This window comes from Triticum urartu, chromosome 1 (genome assembly GCF_003073215.2).
Source record: "Triticum urartu cultivar G1812 chromosome 1, Tu2.1, whole genome shotgun sequence".
Lineage (NCBI taxonomy): Eukaryota > Viridiplantae > Streptophyta > Magnoliopsida > Poales > Poaceae > Triticum > Triticum urartu.
In genome coordinates this window covers 28,221,938-28,236,499 of record NC_053022.1, presented here as the reverse complement: position 1 = coordinate 28,236,499, position 14,562 = coordinate 28,221,938, and the positions used below count along the sequence as shown (strand labels likewise).

General features: G+C 45.6%; 1 non-coding gene across 1 annotated transcript; it reads right to left on the bottom strand.

Annotated features, from left to right (window-relative positions):
- Positions 1 to 3,455: 3,455 nt before the first annotated feature.
- TRNAE-UUC lies at positions 3,456 to 3,529 on the bottom strand. Its single transcript has one exon. It is a non-coding gene; the product is annotated as a tRNA-Glu (tRNA).
- Positions 3,530 to 14,562: the final 11,033 nt, after the last annotated feature.

Here is a 14,562-nt window from a genome sequence, read left to right as displayed (position 1 = left end):
CATTTCTATCATGTTTGACTTAATTATATTTCAAGAAACTAGTATCATTTCATGATGTGCAAGTGCATATATTTTTGTTTACGACCCACTACAAGAATGTCATGGGTTTGAATTAACACAATTCCACTACCTTCATTTATTTTTTGGAAACAGGTACTAAAGCTCACACAAAATTTGACATGATTTACACAATAAAAATATCTTAGTGTTCATAAGTCACTTGCATTCAATCTAGTATGTCACATCATACACGGAAGATGAAATATCACTAGTGTTTGTTGCCGATGAATGTGCTCCTTTTGAATAACACAAGTACATCTAAGGACAAGGATGATATGTGAAATTATTAAATGTTCTCATTTACACAATTATGTATTGCCAGACACGGACTCTAAAGGAAACCCTACAACTTTTTTTAGATGAAAGGCGCAAGGAGCACCCAACTTTAAATTAATAAAGACAACAGAGGCCACACATAGTTATACAAAACCCTACAACTCTAAGCGTCAGGATGTTAAGTCATAAGGTACCAATGTTATTATATGAAGTATTAATTATATTCATTGTACACTTAGAGCGGTGAAAAATTGAAAGTGAATTAGTGCTAGAACCAGATTAAGAATTGTTCTCTTATTAGATACCCCCCTACATAACATGTGGTCAAATTCCCTGGGCCCCATTACTAATTTGTTGGATATTTTCTTGAATGGGGATTTTTTATGCATGCCAATTATGAAAAAGATACAACCTATGATGAATCTAGAAGACATTCCATAAAATAGGAAGGAGAAAGGTAAGGGAACATAATTAGTTAACTACCATGGTATTGGAGACGAGGAGAATGGTTGATGCGATCTCACCAAGGTTCGATGGACAAAATATATGCATACAAATTGAATCAATGAAGACTAGTTGAATCTTTTTTGTGGAAAAAGGGTAGTTGATTCTTGACCTATGAATTATGAAATAATATAGGATAAGTTCGCCTCGGGCTTTCAATGTTACCTGGAGATGTTGAAAGCAGACGGGGCATCGACTGCCATGCAAGACCTTCTTGCCTCTACTCTGAGGTCGCTCCATTGCTACAAGCCACCTCCGACATTGCTTCCCTGCCGACGCATGAATTGCGTGAGAGGAGAGCAAGAAAATCTCTAAACCCCCATTGGCTGCCACCATGGCATGAATCAACTAAGCTTGGCCACCACCTTATAAGTGTCTTGCTTCTATGATCCAGAGGGGCAAGGTAAGGGGCAAATTAAACTAATGAGGATGCAAGGCCATGCTGTTGGTAGTGCCTCGGAAGGGACAAACGACCGCCCAAAGCGCCCATTGTAGTCAACCTACTTTAGAGGGAATCCTTCTTCCCCCGTTCCCCATGGCACCTTAGCCAATATGTCAGGTACTCATGCCACCGCGCTCGCTTTGCCTAGCGATGGGCAAAGAGAAACCTAGTTGCCGCATCTCCGCTCGCACGGGGGCATCCACTGTTGTCGCAGTAATGCCCGGTGATGGGCACTAGATCCTTGCCATCGGTTCGTCTTTGCAGGGGAGGTGCTCTAGTTCTCCTTACTTTGATCTGTACTACAACTAGTAGAGATCGCAGTGCCACTACCTTTCCTGGGAGGAGGCCTGGGCCTCACATGAGGCCACTACAAATTTCCCCGGGGTTGAACCCACGAGTCCTCCGCCTCCTTGCTTGCCAGCGCCGTGAAACCGCATAGGCGTAGCGTCATACATGTGAGCACTCTAACAAGGCAAGGACCCAAGGATGGAAAGAGGCACGGACATGGGTGGAGGCATCAAGAGATCCCGACGGGGAGGGGGGCATGAGAGTGATGAGAGAGGAGGAGCTCAATTGGCAGTGGCGTATGGGGTGAAATGGAGAAAGATAAGTAGTAGGGTCTCTAACGTCCTCCTTTATATCTACCTACTTGAGCATCAAACGGCTGTCGACCACCAATGAAATGATCGACTAGTCAAGAGAATCTATGTGAGGTGGCTTACCTCACCTTCCGTCAATTGGGAAGCTATTACTATCGGTAATTCCATATTATGAAAAATCTCAAGCTTGGGGTTAAGTTGTTTTCTAGGATCTGCCGTTGGATTGCAATCCTACGACATAAGCATGACTAAGACTAATGTTTTCTTGACACTTGTTGCTAATAGGCATGTAATGACACCCATTGTGCGACTATTGCTCACGAGAGAATTTGACAAAATCCTGATTTAAAAAAATATTACAAAAAGGGAGGAACGCCGTGAATGCATAGATATAAGAATCTTGGGTTTGTAGTACAGATCAAAGTAAGGAGAACTAGAGCACCTCCCCTGCAAAGACGAACCGATGGCAAGGATCTAGTATGCCTCACTTGTATACCTTGACAATCTTGGGCTTGTATTCCTTCTTCCATTGTTCAGCCACGCCGCCTTAGCCAATAAGTCTACTCGTGCCACCACGCTCACTTTCCCAGGAATGAGCAAAGAGCAACCTGGTTGCCACATGTCCGCTCCCCCGAGGCCATCCATTATCGTCGCAGTAATGCCCGCGGAGGGGCCCTGGATCCTTGCCATCATTTCTTATTTGTAGGGGAGGTTCTCCGGTCCTCCTTACCGTGCATCTGTACTACACCCAACAGAGATTGTCAGTGCCACTACCTTTTTTTAGGAGGAGGCCTGGGCCTTACATGAGGTCACCGCAAAGTTCCCCGAGGTTGAACCCAGGAGTCCTCCGCCTTCTCGCTTGTTAGCATCACGAAACATCTGCGTGTCGCCACACATGTGAGCGCTCTTACGAGGCAATGAGCCAAGGATGGAAAGAGGCGGGGACACGGGCGCATGCATCAAGATATCCCGGCGAGGAGGGGCGTGAGAGTGATGAGAGAGGAGAGGAGGAGCGTATGTGGCGGCGGCAGGGGGTGAAATGGAGGGAGGCAAGGACTAGGGTTTCTCACTCCCCCTCCCCCTTTATATCTACCTACGACTTGAGCATCAAAGGACTATCAGCCATCAAAGAAAAGATCGGACGGTCAAGAGAATCTTCGTGAGGTGGCTTATCTCACCTTCCCTCAATTATGAAGATAGTATCGTCGGTAATTATGAATTGAGGGAAGGTGAGATCCAGCTGAGAATTAAGTTGTTTTCTAGGATCTGTCGTTGGATTGCCATCATACGGCACAGTTGCTACAGTTTGTGTATAGCCAAAATAAAAAGCAGGAAGATAGTATCGTCGGTAATTATGAATTGAGGGAAGGTGAGATCCAGCTGAGAATTAAGTTGTTTTCTAGGATCTGTCGTTGGATTGGCATCATACGGCACAGTTGCTGCAGTTTGTGTATAGCCAAAATAAAAAGCAGGGAAGAAGGTCAAGCTTAAACTTAGCATCAATATTTAGTACTACAAGGGCAGCAATTTGGGCGTAGTAAAAAAAAATTGAAACGAAAAAGAAATAAAAAAGGCTCCATTGCCGGGATTTGAACCCGGGTCGCCTGGGTGAAAGCCAGGTATCCTAACCGGGCTGGACGACAATGGATTTGTGTTTGATTTTGATGTGTACGCCATTTAAAGGGCCCGTAAACCTGGACTGATCACTGATGACACATCTGACGAAGGGATAGAGCGTGTTTGGTGGTGCGGGAGCGAGGTGCCGGGCGGTGCTCCGCTACTTCTTCCCGTCCCTGGAGTGAGCGCCGGCCTACAGGCCGGGCACCGTCAAGTCGGGCCTCACCGGAGGTACTTCTTCCCGTTCCTGGAGGTTTGTCTCCGGTCTCAACGGCCGACTCCCTTTGTATTCTGAGCGCGGCGGAGAGAAGGGTGCGGCACGGGGAAAGGGAGCCGGGCGAGACGGCCGGGAGCTGCCAGCGCCGCTCTAGGCTCATGTCAGTAAGGATGCTTGCTGATGTTTTCGTTCTGTGTGGGCGATGTCGATGTTTCCCTGTTTTCTCAGTTTGTCTGTTCAATTTTTAAAAAAAATGGAGGATGACCCCGACCTTTGCATCTGGGATATGCATACGACCACCTTATTGATTATTCTCGAGGATCTTACAAAGTATTACAAACAATAAATCTGAATCCATCGTCTTGCCAACATATGCCCCTACTCCTATCCATATGATGAAGGGATGCTAGCTGAGCCACTACCCAAACCACTCACATAAACCTAACATCAAAAGCCGGAAGCCCCAGCCGAGCCACATACCGGGTCTGGGGCACAATCCGGTCAGACGCACTCGTGTGTCGTCGCAGCCATCTTCCACAGGTCCGTCTTCAGATTATATTGAGGCTTCTACCTTGTCTGGCCACTCTGTCATCGACGTCACCATGACGCCAGACAGCTACCTCCTCCTGCGCGAGTCCATCTCCGCGCATCGGACGCCGAGCCTCCACAGTGCCATGCCGCCGATCTCCGCCGCCATCAATGTGAGATGAAGTACCGCCCCACCACGGCAGGTACAAGGTAAGGAAGGGCGAGGTCCGACCGAAAGAGGAGCATCGCAGCCATGAAACAGAAACACCTGCCCGGAGCTGCGACGCAGTAGATCAGACGGGCCGCCACCAGGAACTAGACAAGCTCGCCATGCACGCCCAGCATCCCCATGCCCAAGTCGGCGTCTTCAAGAAGGTGACGACGCTGTGGCGCCGCCGCCGCTTAGCCACCGGGGCTGGGGTTTTCACCCGGGCGCAGGGGAAGGGGGGAGGCAGGGGAAGTTGAGCCTCAGCGCCGCCACCAAGGAGGGAATGGCGTCCGGGACTCCATCGACGCCGTGACCGCCACCGGCGGCCAAGGGTTTCCCCCGGCCAAGCACCTGCCGCCACCTCCGAACCAGCCACAGCATCAGCAGGCGCGAACACGCCGGAGATCCAGGCCGGCCGGAGGTCATACGTCACGAGCGGCCCAGAACGCCTCAGATATGACGAGGGGAGCCCGGGGCCTCCCCGCGCCACGACCAGCGCCCACCGGGACCTCGCTGCCCGCGCAACCGAGGGGACCCGGCCAACCTCACCGACGAGCACTCCCCGCCGCCGGAGGAGCGCCGTCCGCACCAGTGAGGCCGCCGCCTCAGATCCGGGCCCTCACCATCGAAAGGGAGCGGCCAGAGGCCTCGCCGCCGCCCTCATAGGCAGCCGCGCGGGGGCCCCGGCGACCGCCTCCGGCGGCGGCGAGGAGGAGGGGAAAGGGGAGGTGGCGGCGCGAGGGAACCCTAGGTCGCCCCCGAGTCGCCCTCAACCTAAAAATGAATAATAACACCGGCATGTGGATTGGGGTTTCTGATTTTGCCTAGTTTGCTCACCGGCATGTTCTCCTTTGCGGCACTAGTCCCTTTCCTGAGGGCCATTTTTGTTCATGTTGTATGATTATGTGTGGTAGCATCAATACATTTTTCTCAGCTAATGCTTGTTTGGCTACTTATCTGACCAAAATAATGCATCCTTTTTTATATATAAACTCTTGTAGGTAGACTCAAGAACAAAATGATTATATGATATATGTTTCATCTGATCCTTTTCCTCTCTGACCTTTCAACTCAGTTGCCAAAATGCTGGTGTCCTTTCATCAGTAGTTATACCTGAACATAGCATAGCTGCTGCGAATCTGAGGAACTTCATCAGATCCTTTACATTCCAAAAACAACAGATGTTTTTCACATAATCTTTTTGAACTTCTGATTTACAGGAAATGTTATGCTCTCGTCAATGCTCAAATATTTTGTTCTGTCCATCAGTTGGTTACTTTAGTCATTGTTCAGCCCATCACTCATATCATAAATGACATGAGCAGATGAAGTAATCTCGATTTTTTTTAGTATATGCTGTTGGTTAACCCTCCGTCTTCTTCAGTCCTCATTATTCTTCGTGTTATTATTCATACTGCTTTATTACAAGTTACATTACACTGTGTCAATATTCAACCTATAGTACTCTTATTCTGCAGTTTCATTATTCATACTGCTTCCAGTATCTATCTATCATGTTTTTCTATGCCCATGGCTCTATTTTTTAACCCAACTTGCTCTCCTTTTTATCACTATCCTTATAGTATGTTGTCTATTGAATTGAAAGAAGTTACAGGTTAATAGGGTTGGATGTGCATTATTCAGCTGTAGTTATGGTAGGATGCAGTCTATCAGCCTAGACAGTTTACTTATGTTACCAGTCATCAGGTCATCGGTGCATTTTCGCATTCTTTTTTCCCTTCAGTCCTGGGTTTGTTTTTCAGTCTCTTTGTTTGGTCTTCATCTTTTTCTCATTTTCTTTATTGAAGTATTATGCATTTACTTCATCCTTTATCACACAAAAACATATGTGGGCTCTTTTCTCCATCAGCAGATGACAATCTTCAGATATTTTCATCATTTTTCTAATACAGGGTCAACATTTTTCTATAGACATTTAACATTTTTCAAATGTTTGATTAACATTTTTCTAAATACTTGTTAAACACTTTTTCTAATACATGTTAAACATTTTTTCAAATGTTTGATTAACATTTTTTGAATACATGATCAAATTATTCCATCATTTTTAAATACATGGTCAACATTTTTTATATATACATTTAACATTTTTCAAATGTTTGATTCACAATGTTTTCTAATATTTTTTCTTAAATGCTTGATTAAACATTTTGTAATACATGATCATAAAATTTCATACACATTGTATTTTTTTATACATTTTTCATATATGTGATAAAAAAAATTCTTTATAGACATTTAACAATTTTCAAATGTTTTATGTAGAGCACTTTTGTGTAATATTTATATTTTATAAAAATATAAACACAAGTAAAAAATAAAATAAAAAAAGAAAACATAAAAAAATGAGGCTGTGGCCACCCGTGGGCTCATCTTGGGCTCCCTTCACGTGATGGTTCCCTAGGTCTCGCTACAAGTGAGACATAGGGGCACCCCTAATCAAGGGGTCCTCATTGTGGTATTCCTATTCGGCAAGTAGGTCGCACGCGAGTGACTCAGCGTGTACCCCCTCTGTTGCATACATGGGGGCCAATCCAACTAGCTTATGTCCGGTTTTCGGACCTTTTTTCCAAATTAAACGAATATTTTCTGTAATATAGGAAAAAATATTCAAATCGGTGAACATTTTTTTAAAATTTGAACATTATTCAAATCAGGGTGAATAGTTTTTTGAATTCAAAAAATGTTCATATTTTTTCAAATTTCGAACATTTTTTTACTAATTCCTGAACATTTCTCTAACTCATTAACTTTTTTGAATTCACGAACATTTTATAAAGTCACAAACTTTTAAAAAATTCTTGAACAATTTTTGAAACCGTGAATAGTTTTTGATTTCATGAACATTTAAAATTTATGAACATTATATTGAAATCATGGATGTTTTTAAAATTCACGAACATTTTTTACAAATTTGTGAGCTTTTTTTTTGAATCATGAACATTTTTCCCGAATTTCATGAACATTGAAATTGCGTAAATTTGCATACATTTTTTTGCAAAGTCGATGAGTGTGAAGCAGCTCCGAAGGCTACAGGAAGAGATCGTTGTGATATTGAATGAGCTTGAGATGTACTTCCCGCCCGCATTCTTTGACGTCATGATGCATCTGTGTGTCCATATTGTGAACGACATAATAGATCTGGGACTGTCATTCCTGCACAACATGATGTCATTTGAGAGGATAAATGGGATCATCAAAGGATTCGTTCGTAACATGTCCCGTCCGGATGGAAGCATCGTCCAGGGCTATCTGACACAAGAGTGCATCTCTTTCTGCGATAATTTTCTATATGGCACAGACCAGCCGCCTGGTGTTGGTGTTGGTTTGCCCGTTAACAAGTATGATAGGAGGCTCGAAGGAGAAGCTCACTCCAACAGTAACTGCACGTGGCATACTCAGATCGACGCAACGACTTTGACAGAGCAAACTTGGTAGTGCTACAACACCTAGACGAGGTAGATCTTTTCGTGGCACTACACAAAGAAATTATCGCAAAGAAGTATCGTGACCGGAGGGTATGCAGGACGGACGCCGAAGTTACTAGAGAGCACAACTCCACTTTCCTGCATTGGTTCAAAGAGCATATTATTGCTAATCCCCCGGAGGAGGGCTCTAAGGACGGATTGCTCATATACGCCTTAGCACATGGACCCTCGCCCAACCTCGTCACCTATCAGGCATACGATATCAACAGATACATGTTCTACACAGAGGCCAAAGATATGGACAGTGATGATCAGAACTCAGGGGTGACGATGGAATGCATGACCGACAGCGACAACATCGCAACTGAGAGATTTTACGGAAGGGTTGAGGAGATCTGGGAGTTTGACTACTCTGGACTACACAACACGACGATGTTCCGTGTCAGATGGGCTAAGAATGTCGAAAGAGAAAACCGGCATTTCACTACCATGACTATACCCGACGCCAAGAGCGCTACCGTGAACGCTATCGCAAAAAACGAGCCATGGGCTACACGCTAAGCACGTGACACAATACTTCTTCATAACCAACCTGCGCAATCCCAGCCGTGTTGTCGTGAGGAGAGGCAAAAGGAACATCATTGGAATGGATAGCGTCGCCAACGAGGAAGACTACGATCAGTATGGCAACCCAATGAGGGAAGATGACGATGACGATGAAGTATACGTCAAAAGAAGAATCAATACTACATTACCTAAGAAAAGTCGTACTCCATGAAAACGGAAAAGTCACAATGAGGAGCTCAATTATTCTTCAACGAACAAGAGAAAGAAGTTCACTCAAAAACGAAAACGCCAATGCTGAGAAAAGTCCTAATGTTTTCGGTCAAATGATGTAATATATATGTTCCTATTTTGTATACACACTTAGCCATTATGCATGGGTCCAATGATGTAATATATATGTTCCTATTTTGTATACATACTTAACCGTCAAATGATGCAATATATATCACCTTCCCTTCGTTCACTGCTCTCAAAAAAAAGTGAGAGAAAATAAAGGAAAAAGAAAATGGAAGAAAACAAACGGAAAACTGCTATAGGTACTGGTAATAGGAGTAGCGCTTTTCTGAAAAAGAGCTACAACTAGTCAAGGTAGCAGTAGCGGTTTCCTTACAAAACCGCTATATCAACATGTAACAGCTATGCATCTCCTAGATATATCTTGCGTGAGCGTAGGAATTTTTTTTGAATTGCATGCTACGTTTCTCTACAGCTCTGGTATTTGCAATTTGTATGTCAAGTCTTCTGGACCACCCCGGAGGCTGATGCTCCTCGTCAAGGGTCAAACCCCTAGTGGCTCCGACATAACAAATGAAGGAAATATGCCCTAGAGGCAATAATAAAGTTGTTATTTATATTTCCTTATATCATGATAAATGTTTATTATTCATGCTAGAATTGTATTAACCGGAAACTTAGTACATTGTGAATACATAGACAAACAGAGTGTCACTAGTTTGCCTCTACTTGACTAGCTCGTTGAATCAATGATGGTTATGTTTCCTAACCATAGACATGAGTTTTCATTTGATTAACGGGATCACATCATTAGAGAATGATGTGATTGACTTGACTCATCCGTTAGCTTAGCATGATGATCGTTTAGTTTTTTTCTATTGCTTTCTTCATGACTTATACATGTTCCTATGACTATGAGATTATGCAACTCCCGATTACCGGAGGAACACTTTATGTGCTACCAAACGTCACAACGTAACCGGGTGATTATAAAGGTGCTCTACAGGTGTCTCCGATGGTGCTTGTTGAGTTGGCATAGATCGAGATTAGGATTTGTCACTCCGATTGTCGGAGAGGTATCTCTGGGCCCTCTCAGTAATGCACATCACTATAAGCCTTGCAAGTATTGTGACTAATGAGTTAGTTGCGGGATGATGCATTACAGAACGAGTAAAGAGACTTGCCGGTAACGAGATTGAACTAGGTATGAGGATACCGACGATCGAATCTCGGGCAAGTAACATACCGATGACAAAGGGAACAACGTATGTTGTTATGCGGTTTGACCGATAAAGGTCTTCGTAGAATATGTAGGAACCAATATGAGCATCCAGGTTCCGCTATTGGTTATTGACCGGAGACGAGTCTCGGTCATGTCTACATAGTTCTCGAACCCATAGAGTCCGCACGCTTAAAGTTCAGTGACGATCGGTAATATGAGTTTATGTGTTTTGATGTACCGAAGGTAGTTCAGAATCCTGGATATGATCACGGACATGACGAGGAGTCTCGAAATGGTGGAGACATAAAGATTGATATATTGGAAGCCTATATTTGGACATCGGAATAGTTTCGGGTGAAATCGGGATTTTACCGGAGTGCTGGGGGGGTTACCGGAACTCCCCGGGGGTTAATGGGCCTTGTTGGGCCCTAGTGGAGAGAGAGAGGGCCCGTCCAGGGCAGGCCGTGTTGGGGAACGTAGCAGAATTTTAAAATTTTCTACGCATCACCAAGATCAATCTATGGAGTCGTCTAGCAACGAGGGACAGGGGAGTGCATCTACATACCCATGTAGATCGCGAGCGGAAGCGTTCAAGAGAATGGGGTTGATGGAGTCGTACTCGTCGTGATCCAAATCACCGATGACCGAGCGCCGAACGGATGACACCTCCGTGTTCAATACACGTACAGTTGGGAAGACGTCTCCTCCTTCTTGATCCAGCAAGGGAAGGAGAGGTTGATGGAGATCCAGCAGCATGACAGCGTGGTGGTGGAAGCAGCAGTGATCTCGGCAGGGCTTCGCCAAGCTCCAACGAGAGAGAAAGAGAGGTGTTACGAGGGGAGAGGGAGGCGCCAGGGACTTGGGTACGGCCGCCCTTCCTCCCCCCACTATATATAGGGCCCCTAGGGGGGCGCCGGCCCTAGGAGATGTGATCTCCAAGGGGGGCGGCGGCCAAGGGGGACTTGCACCCCAAGCAAAGTGGGCCGCCCCCACCCCTAGGGTTTCCAACCCTAGGCGCAGGGGGAGGCCCATGGGGGGCGCACCAGCCCACCAGGGGTTGGTTCCCCTCCCACTTCAGCCCATGGGGTCCTCCGGGATAGGTGGCCCTGTAAGTGCATCTAGTGCCACCCCTAGTTGGTTTTGGAGTATTGACGACAAACCTAGTTGAGGGACTAATGTGTTTGTGAGAATTGCAGGATAACACAGGTAGAAGTCCCTCATTGATTCGGTTCTCCTACCAGAGATGACCCCGAAAAATGCAAGAAGACATTGATGTCAAAGGTGGTATATGAAGATATTCACATTGAAGACTATGACAAGAGAAGACACCGCATGAAGCCTATGGAGCTCGAAGACTTAGATCTTTCGTAGTTCTTTTTCTTCTATGTTGAGTCATAGGAACCACCGTACTGTTAAGTGGAGTCCAAGAGAACCAGTCAGAATGACTGAAGTGATGCTTAAACAAAACCTATGTCTTCGAGTGAAGACTATGAGAGCGAATCTTGTCCAGAGTCGGACAAGTCAGCTTTGCTTGTAGCCCAAGTAAAGTTGCCGTGTGAGTTTGAAATCTGACCATTGGAACACGTGTCAGTTCCTTAGTGACCCAGGGTCATTTTGGACAAATCAGGTCGGGTTGCCTAGTGGCTATAAATAGCCCACCCCCTACAACCATAAACGGTTGGCTGCTCAGATTTAGTGTACGGCTTTTGTCGTTTGAGAGCAACCCACCTCGAAGCCTTTGAGAGAGAATTCCTTGCGAGGATAAAGCCCTAACCACCCAGAGCCAAAGAGAATTAGGCATCACTTAAGTCTTCTTGTCTGTGTGATCTGAAGACTTATTACACTTGAGGACTATGCATCCTCCAGCCGGTTAGGCGTCGCGTTCTGAGCATCCAAGAGACATTGTGGATTGCCGGTGAACGAAGTCTGTGAAGGTTCGGAAGTCTACCTTGAAGACTTACCAGAGTGATTGGGCGAGGTCTGTGTGACCTTAGCTCAAGGGGAATACGGTGAGGACTGGGTGTCCTGAGCTGCGTGTTCAGGACTGGGTGTCCTTTGGTTTAAATACCTAGCCGCCCTAACCAGACGTACAGTTGTCACAGCAACTGGAACTGGTCCAACAAATCATTATCTTCAACGAGTCACTGGTTTCATCCTTCCTTCCTCCTTACTTACTGTTACTCCTTGTGAAGTCATTGTATGTCTGCACTATCTTTTGTCTTCACTGAGTGACTGTGTGATCTGTTTGGCTTCTTACTATCTTCCTGCCTGATCCTTACTACCTAGCTGCTATAGTCATTGTGCTTTCACTTCATTGAATACATAACTATGGTTTGCCTAGTGTAGTCTACCTTCCGCTGCATGGTAATAGGTTTATTTCTATTCTTTGTCTTTGAAACTTCCATGTTTTGAAGACTTTCATAAAAATCGCCTATTCACCCCCCCTCTAGTCGATATAACGCACTTTCAATTGGTATCAGAGCAAGGTGCTCCCTTGTTCTGTGTGATTCGGTTTAACCACTTGGAGTTTAGCTATGTCGACTGCAGGGATAATTAAAGTCTCCGCTGCGTGCCCCGTCTTTGATGGAACTGAATATCCCTACTGGAAGAATAAGATGCGCATGCATCTTGAAGCCATTGACGTCGACCTATGGTATGTTGTCAAGAACGGCATTCCCAAGGCTGGAGAAGGTGTCACTGCTGCTGATGTCAAGAAGTTCGTTCAACTGGACTCCACTGCCAAGAACATCATCTGTGGTCATCTGACCAAAGGACAGTATGGCTGTGTGAGTGCTTTGGAAACATCTAAGCTGGTCTGGGACTGGCTCTCCAAGGTCAACGAAGGCGTCTCAACCCAGAGAGATCAGAGAATCAGTGTCCTTCGCAACCTCTTCAACCGCTTCAAGCGAAATGACAATGAGAATGTCCAGCTCATGTTTGACCAACTCACTGACATCACAAATGAGCTTCAAGCCCTCGGCGCCACTGAGATCACCAAGCATGAAGTCGTCAAGACACTACTGAGATCACTTGACAGCTCGTTTGACACCCTAGCCCTGATGATTCAAGAACGACCTGATTTCAAGACACTCGATCCGTCCGACATACTTGAGAGGCTCAACACACATGAGTTTCAGCTTTCTGAGAAAAGAGATATCTACGGTCCAAACTATGGGCGAACTCGTGCCTTGAAGGCAAAAGCTATCTCCTCATCTGAAGAAGAATCTGACAGCAGTTCTGATGATCCTGAAGACATCGGAAAGGAACTTGCTATGCTTGTGAAGAAGTTCCAAAAATTCACCAAGAAGAAAGGCTTCAGAAAGTCTTCACGATCAAGCTCAAGGAATGATGAAGCTTCTGCTCATGACTACAAGAAGAAAACATGTCACAAGTGCAAGAAAACTGGCCACTTCATCTCTGAGTGTCTGCAGTGGGACAATGAGAACAGAAAGAAGAAGAAGAGCAAGGAATATGACTCTGACGACAAGAAGAAGAAGAAATACTCAAAGTCCTCTTCCAAGTCTTCCTCAAAGTCTTATCACACAAGAAGAGCTCATCTGGCAAGGCACGTGCGTTTGTTGGCAAGGAAATGGATTCAGAGGAGGAGTCCGCTTCTGAGGAGGCGGAGGTGGAGTCTGAGGAGGAGTCCGATTCTGGCGTTGCAAGTCTGGCTATAGCATACGTTGCCAAGTCCATCTTCAACACTGAAGACAATGACTTCACCACCGACACCGATGCAAATGACAAGGACCACTCTGCTCCTACCTACTGCTTCATGGCACGCGGTGCCAAGGTAAACACACGCACTACTCACTATCAAACATCTAGTGACGATGACTCTGATTGTAATTCAAGACCCAACTACAAAACACTTGCTAAAATTGCAACTGAACAACAGAAAGCCATGGAACATATTCAAAAACTGTTAGACAAAAGCGATGATCTGTTGGGCGCTGAAATGACTCGATCTGAGTCCTTAATTGAAGACATAAAAAATCTTCACGTTAAGTATGAGGAACTTGAAAGTCGTCATGAAACGCTCTCAACAACTCATGAAAAGCTTTCCTATGATTATCTTCAAAGGAAGCAAGATCAGTTGACGTTCTCGTGGATCAGCATCGGGGTGAACCATGGAAATGGGTTCAACAATCAAGGGCTCTATGGGAGCAGCCCGTTCCTTCTTGGTCTTTCTTTTCTTCTTGGCGGGGGCAGTAGCAGAGGCTTCAGGATGTTTTCTCTTCCTTGCTTCAGCCTCAGTAGTCCTGGTCTTCTTCAGTTCTGAAGCGGTTGACCTAGCCTTTGGCTTCGGGCTAGTCATGCTAGTTGGGAAGACAAGGGGATCTGCTTCCTGCCTTGGTGCATCGGGTTCAGTCATAGCGGGCTTCTTCTTCTTCTTGGCAGCCATCCTGGGGTCGATGCCAGGACGCCCAAGGGCCTTGCGCTTCAACGCCTTCAACGTTCTAAGAAAAACTTTGATGCTCTGCATTCTGAAGACTTAGAGGTTCCTTGGCAGGCTCAGGATAGATGGCTTTAATAGACATATCCACATCGGGCAAAAAGATTCAGTGATTGTGGGCAGATGGCTGATATGAGATGGCGGAGTGAAGTTTGATCAGCCGCATCACCCAAGGGGCGTAGA